This window comes from Mus musculus, chromosome 8 (genome assembly GCF_000001635.26).
Source record: "Mus musculus strain C57BL/6J chromosome 8, GRCm38.p6 C57BL/6J".
NCBI lineage: Eukaryota > Metazoa > Chordata > Mammalia > Rodentia > Muridae > Mus > Mus musculus.
This window is the reverse complement of record NC_000074.6, coordinates 123,704,468-123,719,765: the sequence shown is the minus strand read 5'-3', so window position 1 is coordinate 123,719,765 and position 15,298 is coordinate 123,704,468. Positions and strand designations below refer to the sequence as shown.

At 49.9% G+C, this 15,298-nt stretch overlaps 2 long non-coding RNA genes across 4 annotated transcripts; one reads left to right on the top strand and one right to left on the bottom strand.

The window, feature by feature from the left end:
- The first annotated feature begins 1,319 nt into the window (after positions 1-1,319).
- Gm36059 lies at positions 1,320-3,535 on the top strand. 3 transcript variants are annotated; one of them, XR_388161.1, is made up of 3 exons: positions 1,320-1,611; positions 2,125-2,193; positions 2,759-3,535. It is a non-coding gene; the product is annotated as a predicted gene, 36059 (long non-coding RNA). The 3 variants fall into 3 exon arrangements; XR_388160.1 differs by lacking the exon at positions 2,125-2,193 and having other exon boundaries at positions 2,999-3,535; XR_388162.1 differs by lacking the exon at positions 2,125-2,193.
- Positions 3,536-7,035: 3,500 nt separating this feature from the next.
- Gm39277 lies at positions 7,036-9,984 on the bottom strand. Its single transcript, XR_879319.1, has 3 exons — positions 9,966-9,984; positions 8,308-8,405; positions 7,036-7,227 (listed from the first exon to the last, which is right to left on the bottom strand). It is a non-coding gene; the product is annotated as a predicted gene, 39277 (long non-coding RNA).
- Positions 9,985-15,298: the final 5,314 nt, after the last annotated feature.

Below are 15,298 nucleotides of genomic sequence, written 5' to 3'. Positions count from 1 at the left end.
GTAAGACACACACACACACACACACACACACACACACACACACACCCCTGTTCCCGGTGTTGTAGCATCAGCAGTGATGGAGAGAAATATCATCCTAAGAATCTTTGAAAGTCGCCCCCAAGTGATGTCATCTCAATTTGACAGCACAGTGAAAAATCTCAAGGCTTGAAGAGTTGTGGGGAGTGGCAGCTGTGGCCAGCTCTGCAGGCCGAAGTCTGATGGGCCATGACTTCCTGTCAGCCACTATCAGATACAGTCACTCTTCTCTACAGCAGAGTCTGTGGTCACCTCTGTGGGCTCACCCAATCAACAGGCCGTTCCATCTTCTCCACTGAACACCCGCTGGTGTTCTCTGGTTCAGTTCGGTCCTGATTCTGTCCACCTGGAGGTGGTGTGAGACCCACAGGCTGTGCCCTCACCCTTAGACCACAGCACCTTACACACCAGTTGAAAGTTTCCTGTCTTGCCCGAGCTTCTGGTCAGCAGCTCTAAGCAAGGAGGGGGGGGGTGTCACACCCTCAACTTGGGTTTGATTAATTTGATAGGGAACTCAGAGAAGCCCTTGCTTACTTTCATTCCTTTCTGGGGTGTGGGGGGAGAGAAGAGCATTATGAAGAATATTACTGAAAAGATGCTGAGGTCAAGGTAAAAGAGAAGAAGCAGAATTCCAAGGAGTCTCCCCTTCTGGTGGAAACTGCCACTGTCCAGCCATGGAAGGCACCGGGAACCTGTTTTTGGATGTTAATGGAAGTTCCATTGTGCCATTGGGATGGGTAACACCCCTTGGACCGGTGACTAATAGGTTAGGGTTGGAATCCAACTTACAGATCCATGGTTGGTTCCCTTGGCAACCAGCTTGGCCAAAGCATTGATGGTACTCTGTGTGTGTGTGTGTGTGTGTGTGTGTGTGTGTGTGTGTGTGTGTGTGTAGGGGGGTGGGGTGAGCATGCTTCATCAGAACAAAAGACATGCCTTCCATTCATCAATCAGGAACTGACTAGGGCTCAGAAGCCCTGTGTCAGGGCCTAGAATGTAGACCACACATATATTTTTAAAAAATTATTATAGAATTGCAAAAACATGTGTGCACATGTAGGCATGCACACATGTATACAGGCACATGCATGCGTGTGCATGCTTGCATGTACATCCAAGCCTCTACATAGGTAGCTCTGGATTGAGGGGCCTTTGAAGAGTTTCATGGGGGGCTTTGGGCTGGGCGTTTTCTGCTTACGACTGGGCCTGCAGGCTGACGTGTCAGTCATACTTGGTCAGGTGGTTCTCAAGTGCCTTTTGCCCACTCACTGGCCCTGAGCCCTTCGACATGGTAAGAGAGGACTCACGAGGCTATCCTGACCCCTCCCACCGTGGGCACTGAGCTCTGCCCAGCGTCGTGGCCCAGCTCCTGTGTTGGACCCACACTATGCAAGCAGCGAATAGCCAGAGGTCTGGACTGGAGCAGCCAGCACACTGTAAGACGGGAGCCATGGGCCCTGTTCTGCTGACTCTGTGGCATGCGTCCCGATCAAGTTGCTCAAGCCCTGAGATTCAGCGCCTTCACCTATGCTCTGGAACTGAGAATACCTTATCCCTGACCCTGTGGCTGAAGAGGTAAGAAGAAATAGAGCACAGGGTGGAACAGACTGAGCCATGGAACTGGGAGAAAATGGGGCCTGGATACCTCCTGTCCCCTGCCTGTGCCAGGTCAGGTCATTAGAGCAGTGACTGTCCCACACTGGGAGGAAGCCAGGAAGACACAGAGACCTCAGATCTCCCAAGCTATCTTTTCCAGTGAGTGTCTGTCTGGTAATGGCTGTCATCATGAGCAGGCTGACGTCCCGAAGGGACAGTGAGTAGGCAGGCCTGTGTGGAGGGGGCAGGAGGCCATGGTCTCCACTCAGTGCAGTTGGAGCTGAGTGACCCCAGGGGAGCACTCGGCCTTGAGGATAAAAGCAGCCGGTTCTCTCTGCCCAGGGTTCTAGTACCCTAAGCTCCAGGACTCCAAACAAACCCACAGAGAGTGTTTCTAACAAGAGGAGAATGGACTGGCTTGGCCCTGCCCTACCCTCAGATGATAGGAATGCCTTACATCAGGGTCACTGGGCTGTGTTCTCTGGCCAGCAGTGAGTCACCAGTCCCTGAGGTCATTTTGGCTCCAACTCAAAGTAAACAGGGCATTGAGCAGCGTATCAGGTGAGAAGTGAAGGTTGGAGGGGAAAGGGGAGGGGGAGGGGAGGGGGTGGGGAGGAGAAGGGGAGGAGGAAGAGAAGGAGGAGGGGAAGGGGAGGGGAGGGGGAGCAAGAGAGGGTGGAGGGGAGGGGTGGGGAGGGGAGGGGAGGGGAGGGGGAGGTGGGAGGAGGAATGTGTGAAAGGAAAGAGAAGGAGCAAAGCCAAGCTGCTGAGACAGCCCAGTGACAGGGTGGGCATCCCCTGGCCAGGCCCAGTCAGCAGTGACAGACTAAGGCCTGGTCCTCACTGTATGCTTGGGCCAGTGTGCTCAGCGGTTTGCAGAGGGAATGTGACCAGCAGATTCCCCAAGACTTTCTTCTCCTTTGTGCCTGTACCGATTATTTCTCTATCCACCTTGCTTCCTTTGCAGGGGCAAATCTGCAGGGAACCTAAAACTGCCCCACATCCAACCCCCCCTCCTTGCATTAAAGTCTTCACTCTTTAAAGTGCGGGCCCCTGGGTTCTCCTGAGGCTCAGAGGTTCAGCATGGTCCTGTATGTATGATTCTATCCCTATCTCTGATTAACAGGCAGGTCCATTTCACCCAGCAGATGAGGCCCAGAGGCAGGAGCAGCAGCCTAGCCTCAGCTCCCTGTTAACCTTCCAGCCCTCTGATTTCCCATCTCTGAGACACCTGTGGAGCCTGATTCCCCCACCACCGTGCATGAGGGACATCTTGCTAGGAGGCCAGGTTTCTGTACCCTCTGTCAGAACCCGTAGGCCTCCTGCCCTGAAGAGGCCCTGTCATGCACCCAACTTCTGTTGGCAGGAGCATCTTTCCCAGCATTGGAACCCCTTGAAGGTTCACAGGACCCACACGTCACAGAAGGGTACAACCAGTTCCCAGGATCCCCACAGGACAACTGAACAAAAGGCCAAGATTGTCCTGGAAGTAACCTGTTGACCCGAAACCAGCATTCTGTTGGCTTCTCTTTGACGTGAGGGTTTATGGGAATCTCTGTCTCTTAACGCACATCTTCAGCACTGCTGAAGGCCTTTGCCATGGGAACTTCCACTTCCCACACCCATTGTGAGGTAGGCCTCAGCCTCCAGAATGTAGCCATTCAGGAAAGCAAAACGCAGCTCCAAGAAATCGGGAGAGCACAGTTGTCCCCAGCTGTCGCCTTGCCCCTCCTCCTGCTGATGCTGTTTGTGCCATGGGGCGTCTAGCGATGTGGGATCCCAGCAGGGGAGCTTCTCACTGCTGCTGGGTGGTCCTGACACCCACCCCAGTCCAAAACAAATGGAGGCCAAAATGACCTGTGACTACCCAATAAAACACCACGTGTGCTCATTAGCCGCACCACCACGTGGAACTGTGTGCTCCTGTTAACACCAGGGGCCTCTGAGAAACTGCGCTGAGCCTGCCAAGCCTTCATCAAGCAGACCGAAACCCAAGGGTGAGTGTGTGCCTGGATACAGGCCATTCTTACTGCCTGGCAGGGCCTTGGGCTCTAGGTCATTAAAAGGCGCCCAGCTTATCAGGACCTTTGAGCTGACAGAAGCTGAGAGGAGGAACAGGGAACAATGGACTGGATTACTGCCCCTGGGGAGTCTCCCTTTTCTGGAAGAGACAGACAAAGCTGAGCCTAGCGAGGAATGTACAGAACCCTGACCTTCCTGCTCCACGTGTCCCACACACTCACATCCAGAGTTATGGCTGGGTAGGCATTGTAGTGGGGACTTGTGGCACTACAGGCCCCACGAGCGAGCCCCAGTGCTTGGGTGTGGGATGTTAGATTGGAAAGCCGAAACCTCAACAGTGCGTACCAGGTACAGGCCTCCTGGGAAGAGGCTGGAGCCTCACTGAACAGGCAGGAAGGAAGTCGGGTATCAAGGTCTTGCCACGTGGAACACGCACCCTACCACGTACCTGCGATTTGGCAAACCTACAGTAGCAGTGACACTGTCCCAGGTTATCACTGGCGTGTGGAATTTGGGTTGGTTTTGAAGGACAGTCAGGATCTAAGCAGCAGCCTACAGGAACAGCCCTGGAGGCTCTTCGCATAGAAAGATTTGTCGGACCGTAGAGCCTAGAAGTGGGAATACAAACATTAGCAAGACTCGGGACTTTATTTAGGGAAGAAGAGGACATGAAACTTGCAGAATTTTACCTTTTTTTGTGTTGTGTTCTGTTAAATTGGCCTAAAACACCAGAAGTAGGCACGGTGTGCTCTAACGAAGCAGGGAAGTAGTCCTTCCTATTAGAAGACAGGCATTGTTGTATCAAGTTCAATAAAACTTGGCCAGCGGAAAGTTCGAAGTAAACATGGTCCAAATTGTTGCTGATCATTGTCAGCTCCCTTTCAGTCACTACAGCAGGCTAAAAATGAAGTGACGCAGAAATCCGCATGGCTGGCTGAAGGAAAGGCATGTACACCCATCCAGAACCTTCTAGAACCTTCCGAGAAGCCTGGCCTGAAAGGCTATGGCTACCGCTCTCCCCAGCTGCCTTCCTGGGCCTTCCTTCTCTGAAGTATGCCTACATTTTCACTCTCATCAAAACTCTCCCAAAGCATCTGAGGATCAGCACACCCTGACCATGTGCGCAGCTCCAGGGCCTGACCTGAGGTGACCACTAAACCCCCTCACATTACTGAGCAGCCTTGTGTCGACCTTCACACTGGCTTCTCCCCATACTCAGGACACCACAGCCACTCTCGCCTGGCTTAGCTGCTGTGTGCTAGAAATCTTTGGTCAAGAAGCAACATACCCCCAAAAATGTCTTGTAGGCTCCATGAACATGTACACTGAAGGAAACTCAACAATATAACAGACTGTCCAGCAACGGAGAGCCTTGTCCTTTCCCATTAGGACTCTGTAAGTAAAGTTGTCTAAGGCACACAAGCTGGGAAAGTGCCAAGAGTTTCTGGCTTGGAGACCTCCATTAAGCTGTTCAGCACTGAAGCCAGGCCAGCAGCTTCTCTGGTGGCTATGCCGGGTGTGGGCTGGGGAGATGTCATCTCAGGTAACCCGTCCCTGGAAGCGATCCTAGCATCTCTCTTGGAAATTCCACTGCACATATGCCGGGCTTTCAGGATCTCCTTCCAGAAAATACAAGCCAGGCTCTACCAAAACAACACCAAAGCTTATCCCTCCTGCCTCAGAGTTGCAACAGCTATGTCATGTGCAAAGGTCCTGCGCCTCCTTCTGAAGCAGGGGAGGAGGACAGGTAGGATGGGTTGTGTCTTCACTTGATACCGAAGCATAAGTCATTCCTCGAGCAGCCCTGTACTGCCTCAGCATGAGACCCACTAGTCAGAAGACAAAGTCAGGACCCACTAGTCAGAAGACAAAGAAGCCAAACATAATGGTCCAGAGCGGTCTCTGACTTCTTTGGGGGCAATGTCTTGCCATATGCACACACATGCATGCATACACACCCGCTTGTATGAGTACATATGCTTTTATATACACTTGTGTAAGCACAAGGAAGCATGCAGCATGCTCTCTCTTTTTCGAATCCTCCTGCAGTCTGAACACACCCATGCACATGTACAACATGCACATTCTTACTACAAAAGCACACGCCCTCACGCAGGTGAGTGTTCTGCTAGTGTTGAACCCAACCGAGGAAGTAACGGAGACAGAGGTGTAGGCAGAAGGTACAGCAGCATCTACGGAAGTAATCTATCTGCCAGTATGCGTTGAGTTGGCTGGGCCAGCTAATTCCCATTGACTGGATTGATAAACGTCTACGGCATTAATGGGGATACCTTCGGGCCTGTGAGCTTGCAGAGCAAAGTGACTGAAGAGGGAAGGCCTTTCTTCAGTGTGGACAGCAATAGCCTATGACTAGAGGTTTGAGTGTTGGGGAATATTGAACTGCCCAGCTAGCTCCATGACTGGTGCTCTTGAGATTCTCAGGCTAAGAGCTGAGAGACCGACTCTGAAGAGCTAAAAAGCAGGACAAACTTGCAGAAACATCCTCAAATCCTGAGCTAGGGCAAAAAGTTCACGGAAGCTGGATAATCTGAAAGCATAAGTCCACCCCAGGCCGGTAAGCCAGCACAGCTGGTGTTTGCCCGTACAGTCCTGCATGTCTGCTGGCGAAATGTGCACGGAACATTACTTACCGTTTTCGCTGCTCTGACAAAATGCAAGACAAAAGCAAGTAGAGGAAGGGAAGGTGTGTTTGGCTCACACTTGTGTGGTGATGTCATCATGGTGGGGGGCAGGATGGTGGGAGCTGAGGAGCCTGGTCCCACAGCATCTCCACTCAGGAAGCAGAGAGAAACCGATGATGCTCATCAGCTCTTGTTTTCTGCAGTTAGGATCCCAGCGCATGAGAGGAAGCTGCCTCCATGCCACTCAGCTAAACCTCTCTGGAAATTCTGTCACAGACACACACAGGAGTGTGTTTCCGATGCAATTCCAAATCCCATCAAATTGACAAGATCAACCATCACACATAGTCACATGGCCTGACCCTTGCCTGATTGAAAAATGACTGTTGTAAGTCAGGCTGTGCCACAAAGAACAAAGGCTGTCTTTCTTTATGATTTTGATATTGTGGGGAGGGAACGGTGTCTCAATGGTCATGAGCATGTACCACTCTTGTAGAAGACCTGTGTTTAGTTCCCAGAATCCACATGGTGGCTCACAACCATTTATAACTACAGATCCAGGAAAGCCTAGGCCCTTTTCTGGTTTCCACGGGAACCAGATCCACACATAATATACAAACATACATGCAGACACTCATACATACACATAAAATAAAAATAAAAATAAAAATTTAAAGATAACTTCAATATTGGGCTCATCAGGAACTTGACTTTTATTATAAAATGCATTTTCTTTTCAAAGATTGGACTAAGATGGTATTTAATCTGGATTTCTGAGGTTTTGCTGCTCCTTATATTTTACACAGGAGTGGATGTCTCTCTTGTTTCCTAAAGCTTTAGCTCTGGGGAATGCTGGTGGATGCTGTTTGTTCCTGCCTTGTTAGGTGTTTGGTGGTTCTGACAGTCCAGTCTTTGTCCTTCCTCAAGTACCCTATTCAAATAAATAGATAAATAAATAAATAAATAAATAAATAAATGTAAAGATAAAGAAAGATAAAACAAAACAAAACAAAAACAAATGAACAAAATGAAAAAACAAAACCAAAAGCGAACCCAGCTGCATACAAAGAAGAAAACCAGCCATGGGCACCCAGAGCCGTGCCTACTTGTGAGCTGCCCTGATACAGTGCAAAAATGGCTTGAGCTACTGAGTCTCTGTGGTGCAAACTGCCCTCAGGAAGTCTTGTAGGCATCGGTCCCTGTAGACGGACAGCTGTGATCCTGCTCTTGCAAATGTGCCCAGGGGAACCAGGGACAGAAGTACAAACAAGATTAGACCCAAAATGGAGAAACATTTTACACAGAGGAGCTTGCAGGACCAGGATAATGCTTCCTTCTTTCTCTGCTTTGGGGCAGGTTTCAGCTTTTTCCAGCTGATGTGTGACTCCTGGTATTGCAGCAAGAGAGGGGGGCCCAGCCCTCCAGGTCCTCCTGAGAGCTCACCAGAGCTGCCTGTGTGTCTGCCTGCTGTAGCACTAGAAACAAATGCAGATCGGAATAATGTAATTGAAAGAGAGACAGAGAGGAGGGCAGAAGGTGGAAGGAAGGAAGGAAGGAAGGAAGGAAGGGGCAGAGGGAAGTGAGGGGAGAGGAGGGCAGGGGAAAGGGAAAGGAGCAAACCGGGCCAGGTAATCAAAACCCAGAAAAAGTTTGAGAAGTTTTCATGGCGTGAGGAACGGGAGGAGGCCTCTGACTCTGGCCTGAGGACTGCCGAATTCAATGTGTTTGTGATGGAGATCTGACACAGTAAGGACCTGAGGATGAACAGGAGACCCAGTAAAGGCATGAAGATGGACGCTGGACACAGTGAGGACATGAGGATGGACCCTGAACACAGTGAGGACACCAAGATAGATGCAGGACACAAAGAGGACATCAGGATGAACCCTGGATAATGTGATGAGGATAGAAATGGACACGGTGCCAACCTGAAGATGGACACTGGGCGTAGTGAGGACCTAAAAATGGACATGAGGTGGTGAGATCATGAAGACGGACCGTGGATACTCACACAGGATGAATTCAGTAAAGATGGGAGGTAAGAATCCAGAGGCCTGTACTGTGTAGGCTTCATGGTTAACAGTGTGGCCACGTGGTCACTGGTGTTTTCTGTTTGAGAGGTCAAAATCATTGCAAGTGAAATATGATGCCTTTAACTTTCTGTAAATCTGAAACTCTGAAATAGTTTTATATCTACAGAAAAGGTTTTTTTTTTGTTTTTTGTTTTTTTCAAGACGGGGTTTCTCTATGTAGCCCTGGCCATCCTGGGACTCACTCTGTAGACCAGGCTGGCCTCGAACTCAGAAATCCACCTGCCCCTGTCTCCCAAGTGCTGGGATTAAAGGTATGCACCACCACGGCCCAGCTACAGAAAAGACCTTAAACACTGGAATAATGGTTTTGCTGTCACAGTAAGGTCAGAGTGGCGAGATGAGATGCGTCTGACATTAAAGGGCAGAGTGTCCAGCTGCAGCTTTCCCAGCCCTCAGGGAAAGGCACAGAGTTAATAGTGATGAGACTTCCGAGCTACAAGACAGAGAGGAGGTGGGGGCCCCACGCCTCTCACCCAATAAAACTTGGGTTGCTAACCACAATCTGGGTGTTCTGAACTGGAATCTCATAAAACCCAGACAAGGACATGAGACAGAGTTCTCCACAGAGGATAGCTGTCCCAGGGCTGGCCTGGCTTCCCAGGAAGCTGTGGAGTCCTTCTGCTGGTCATGGGTCCTGGATGGCTGAGATTAGAACTCTAGACTGGACTAAGTCTATCCTCTGTTTCCTTCGCCTAATCCCAAAGTGGAAGAATGGTGGCTGGCGAATCTCAAACAGTACAAAAGTTAAGATTCTCTGGAGTGGCTTGTAGCTCAGAACCTGGGAACTAACTCAGAATCAGGGCTCCGCCCAGCCCCAACCCCACAGTGTTTATTTAGGTTTCTATTTGCAAAACCCAGCAGGGCAGGGCCTTTGTGCTCCAAGCTGACAAACATGGTCATACCTCAAGCATAACTGGCTTGCCCTCAATGGACAGACAGTGCCAAGAGCTGCAGGCCTCCCTCCTCCGTACCAGGAGGCAACAGTGTCCCCCACTGACTTTCCTAGGCCCCCCGCAACAGGGTGGGTCACACAGTTCCTCACGGTTGGTTTTCTTGTAAGGGCCCAGAGCAGGAGTGCAGGACTCTCCAATGAAGTCTGTGCATTCTGGATCTAACTGGGAGGTTTCCTGTCATGTGAGCTCCGTGGTAAGAGGCAGAGCCAGGATGGACAGAAGGACCTGCTATGGTGGGAGGCAGCCCAAGGCAGCATGTCTTTGTGATTTCTCCTCAGCCAGAGGGATGTGCGTAGTTGCCCATCCTCTGGTAACTACCAGGGCACAGCAACCAGCCTAGAGGTTCTGGGGCCAAGCTGATCGAGACCAGTGGCTCAGCCCAGTGACCCATCCATGGACTTGGGTCTCAGTGTCTTAATACCCTGCTTCCTGTCTTCCTCAGCCTGCCCGCCCCCCTCCATGTTACCCAGGCTTTTCCTTTCAAATTTCCTGAAGCTTCCTGCCACTTTCTTATCCCACTTTCTAAGGCCACAACGTGTATTCTGCCTCTTACAGGGCCTCTTGGGCAGTAACCACTTTCCTTAAAACCTCTTGATTCCCCCTCCCATGGCGAGTCTGCATACCTGGACACCTCGCTTTATGGACTGTCATTCCCTAAAATCAATAGCCCCTGCTCTTCGAGCAAAGCCTGGCGTTAGAGTAAATGATCAAATGACAGCTCTCCCCGACTCCAGTCCCCCTTTTGTCACCACTTGATGATAGTTGCTGTAGGAAGTTCAGGGAAGTGATTTCTCTAATTCATCCCTCTGCATTGACTACTTGGTATCTGCTGTAAAGCAAGCTTTAAAAAAAAAAAAAACCCTACAGATGTTTTCCCAGCTCCCATGAAATACATTCGCTACTTGAAAGACAACAGTAGCTACACTTCAGTGACCTCCACATGACTATTTGTGGTGTAATAGAAAAATCGGTGTCCTGACCCCTTGTTATTTTGAGCTTATAGAGATGAAGATGTAAACTCGACAGGCCAATTCCCCATTGGACAAAACAGCCCACTGGGAACTAGGATCTGAGATTGCTTCTGAACCCCCTGCCCTCTGTCCACCCTCCCCCACCCCCATGTTTCTCTTGAAGCTTCTAGATGCTGGGTTTGCAAGCTTAAATCCTTGTGGTCCTCTGAATGCAGACACCTGTGTTGGTATTGGTAGGCAATGAAGGGCTGCCAGTCTCAGTTTGGTTTGCTTGATTTTCCGTTCCCATTCACCCCATCTACCACCAGAGAAGACAGGAGCCAGATAGAGCCTAATCACACTTTCTTCCCCAGTGGCGCTCTGCCTGGCTCCGTTATCACTGTTCTGTGAACAGAGCTGTAAAAGTCTCAAGTACAGTCCAGAGGACTAGCACTCCCAGGTACAGGCACACTCTCTTCCTTGCCCAGGTGTGTCCCACTGTATGACACCCGTGCTCGCACAGATTTCTCAGTCTGCAGGGCGCCTCCCTTCTTCGCGGCTCTGTTTGATTTCTTCTGAGCAGGTGTGTCCTCCTGCACAGTTTACTGGTTGCTATGACAACAGGTGATACTCTGCCTGCCTTGTGTCTGTCTGGAAATATACTGATGACAACCGACCTTAAGGTGCTGTGGGGTTCAGTGAGAAGTGGGCCTGGTACATGGAGGGCTTTTTGGTGGAAGTAAAATCAGACCTACAAGCCACAAATAGACCAATAGGGGATGGAGTCAGAGCTCGGTTGGTAGAATGCCTGCCTAGCCTGCATGAAGTTCTGGGTTCGATCCTCGGTCCCACATAAAGCAGCTGGGAGGTAGATCCGGGAGGAACACACGGACAAGGTCATCCTCAGCTAGGTAGAAGTTCAAGGTCAGCCTGGGCGCCCAAGACGCTGCTAAAACCAAAAAGACAGACAACAGAAGGGCTGGAGACAGCTCAGTTGGTAAACTGCCTGCCACAGTCCCTTGCACGCACACAAGAAGTCAGTACATGCTTGTCACTGCAGCACGAGGGGGGCAGACAGGCAGATCCTTGGGACTCACTAGCCAGCTAACTTAGCTAAACTAGTAAGCTCCAGCCCATGAGAAACTGTCTCTAAATACAGCTGGGTGTTTCCCCGAGAAATAACACTAGAAGTTGGCCATGGCCTTGGTACTCACACATAATATACCCACACATGCACACTTTTTGGAATGGGGGTGGGATTTGAGACAGGATTTCTCTGTGTAGCCAGGATGTAGTCCTAGATGTCATAGAACTCACTCTGTAGACCTGTAGATCGTCCTGATCTCTGCCTCCTGTGTGTGTGTGTGTGTTGGGGGGGGGGGAGGATTAAAGATGTGCTACCACCCAGCTCTATATATACATTCATTTTTCTCTTTTCCCCCTTACCTTTCTGCCCCACTTGCTCTGGCCCATAGGTTCTTTATTTGTTTCTCATTACGGATGGTTGTGAGCCACCATGTGGTTGCTGGAATTTGAACTCAGGACCTCTGGAAGAGCAGTCAGTGCTCTTAACCACTGAGCCATCTCACCAGCCCTACATACACATTCTTAAACACCCACCCTCTCACAAACAGGCACACATACACATACCAAAAGAAGCAGGAGGAAGAGGAAAGAGAGAGAAGGGAAGAAAGAAAGAAAGAAAGAAAGAAAGAAAGAAAGAAAGAGAGAGAGAGAGAGAGAGAGAGAGAGAAAGAAAGGAAGAAAGAAAGAAAGAAAGAAAGAAAGAAAGAAAGAAAGAAAGAAAGAAAGAAAGAAAGGGAGGGAGGGAGGAAGAAAGAAAGGGAGGAAGAAGCTTAATGTGTCTATGGGTTAAGCAAAATTTTGATTACACATAGATTTATTTAGAACACTGGTATTAAATGCTGACTGTCAACTTTGCCTTTGCGAACTATGCGTCCAGTACCACACTACCCTCTTTACCTGCGTCACCTCATTTTGTCTTCACAACTCCTTTAAATGGGTACGCTGACATCTTCCTTTTACAGATGAGATTTACAAAGCACAGAGTTACCCCGTTAGTGAGTGGCAGAGCCAACGTTCCAGGCAGCATCCCACTCACACCGCATGGCTAACCGCTTTCTTCTAACACAATTTCCATCTCGTGGGATGTGTGATAGCGGGATGGGCTGTTGATACGAAGGCCTCGTGCCTGATGCTGTCCCGTGAACTCTGAGAAACCGTCCTCAGCTTTCAGCACTGAGGACCGGAGGAGAGGCTGGGCTCCTGTTCAAAAGCTGGAGATCGAACCTTAAAACTCACTGTCCATGTTTAAGAAAGTCACTGAAGGATGCAAGATGACTGAAGGGCCCAAGAGTCTAAGGAGAAGCCATGGGGAGCAAGCAGCTGTCAGCCCTGGGCAGTCACCACTCTGGAAACTCCATGAAGCCAGATTTCAGGCCCTGCCTGATGCTGGGGACAAAGGCTCAGGCGAACTCTGGGGGCTTGTGGGTTCTTGAGCTGATGACCATGGCAGCATGTTTGTGGTGAGGTCTAGAGGCCCTGCTTGGCTTCTCTTGTGGGAGGGGTGAGGCCACAGCGCTCTTCCATGCCTAAGGCAGTGAGATCACTAAGCCTTGGCGATCACCATCTCGTGCCCTTTGACTGAGAGAGTGAGCTTCTGGTGGGGATATTTTGGTCTGTACTCACGAGCTTTTCCACATTGCTGGCTTCAGTTCCACGCGTGGGGTTTATAAGGCAAAAAAAAAAAAAAACAAAAAACAAAAAAAACCAAAAAACCCAAACCAGAATCTGAACAAACTGGCCAGTCTGGGAGATCGCCGGCATGTCATTTGCTGGGTCTAAGTTATCAGGCCATCTGCAACCTTCTCCCTGCTTTCTCATCTCTCTGTCTCCAGCTATCTGTGACCCCAGAACTTGCAAAGTCATTCACAATTATTGTCAGCGATTCTCCTGCTGTGAATGCATACCTTTATTTGGAGTGGAGAAGGAATGAGAAGTAAGTCCTTGGAAATCTCCCGGAAGCAGCTTTAAGGCAAAAAGGAATACATTGTAGTACCCGCGTGTTTACTGGTAGAATATGGTCAACATAATGAGTTTTTTCTTTGGTGCTTAGTTTTGGTTTGTTTGATTATGGTGCCTACGCTGGAACTACAGTGATCCTTCCAACTCAGCTTCTCAGGAGCTGGGATCACAGGTATGTGCCACCAGATTTGGCCAAGATAATTGACAAATGAATATCCTCATTGAACACACCAGTCTCCCTGTTTCTAGCAAACTGATTGAACAAAACAGGCTCCCCGCCCCCGACATTTCTATTCTCGGGGCTGCATTTGTTGGCTAACTGTGATTTCTTCGCTATCAGTTTCCAGAACAGAGATGCTCTTCCCTGAGACACAGGAACAGCCAGTCTGCCTTCTCAGCTGCTTCCCAGGGTCAGCTTCCCTGACGCGAGGACCCGTCACACAGAGGTGGAAACATGAGTATCTTTCTATCTGTCCGCCCCTCTGTGGAACAAGGCAACTCTTCTTGCCTAGCTTAGCGTTAAGCAGCCCTTTCTGCCAAGATTCTCAAGCACGTGTTCACTGTCTTCACCCAAACGTCCCCTTAACCGGGGGATGACTGACGGGTACAGCTCCTGCCCATCTGGAGTGAGCCTCTCCTCCTTCCGAATCTGCTCGCCTCTGGTCAAACAACATTTCCCCTCCTCTTTTATTTTTAATATCAAATCCTTAGGAGAACCCAAAGTAGGAAAGGGATGCCCAGAAGCCAGAGGAGTTTTCTGTGCCACCCAACCAAGTTGTCACCTGACAGAGCGAGCAAACATTTTCTTGCCAAGCCCGTGAGGTCATCTGTCAGCCTCTGTTGCAGTAGGTTATTCATTAGAGAGTATGAGGAAAGCATCGAGGAGTCCAGCTTCTCTGGCTCTTGCACTGCTTCTGGCCCCTTCCTGCAGAGTCTGCACACTTTGCCCCAGAAATCGGATCTTGCTTTACCTCACAACCTTGCATCTGTGGATCCTGCTCTCTGCAGCCCAGCCCAGACTCAGACTCAGGGCAATGTAGGTGAGGGCCTCTCTGCCAAGGGCCAGCTTGGTCTCTCTTCCCCTCTCTGGAGGTCCTTGGGGCACATTTTACCCGTCCTTCCTTCCTTCCTCCAGACTGTGAGCCGTCAGGGCCCGGTGTTCTAGTTTTGGCTCCCAGCATCTGTCACAGCCCAGAGTAACACAGAATAGGTTTTTATTCACTGAATAGAACCAGTCAGACCAGCTAACACGATTTTTTCTCTTCCCACTTCTGACTGACTGGGTCATCATCATAAATAATATTTTCCAATCAAAAGCACCTAGATTAGCAGTAAATTATACACGCAGCAACTCGGGCCTGGATGCCTGTGTTTCAGACCTGGGGTCTCATGTCACTTACTTGCCTCTGCTACTGCAGCCTTGCATCTCTGTGCCGCCCTCCCCCTGAGTCGCATGCCCTGCACAAACAGGCTCAATCTAGAAAACATCAAACCCTACCACAATAAGCCCTCCGAAATGCTACAAATGAGTCTCATATACACCCAGCCTAGAACCTGCGGTTGGTTGGTATTTTTGGTTAGGATTGTACACGTTGTTGATAAGACTTTCCCAGTTCACATATCACGTTCCCCCAGATTAAAGGCCAGGGCATTGGTTTAGCCTTTCCTCAGCCTGGAACATCTTGATGTGACTTATGTTGGGAGAGGGGCTCAACCCAAGAACCCTGATGCTCTCTGCTTTAGTGAGACAGTTATAAAACATGACTTAGCTTAACCTGTTTACTGCTCAGACCTTCCATGAATAACTGGGATGGACTAGTGAAAGGAGTCTTGAGAGAGGGGTGATGTTGACCCCCCCCCCCCTTTTCCAAGAGCAGTGTTGTATCCAGAAGCAAACACAAGCTAGCCCCAACAGGACAGAACAGCACATGCAATTCAGCCTTACTCAGAAGATCCAGCCC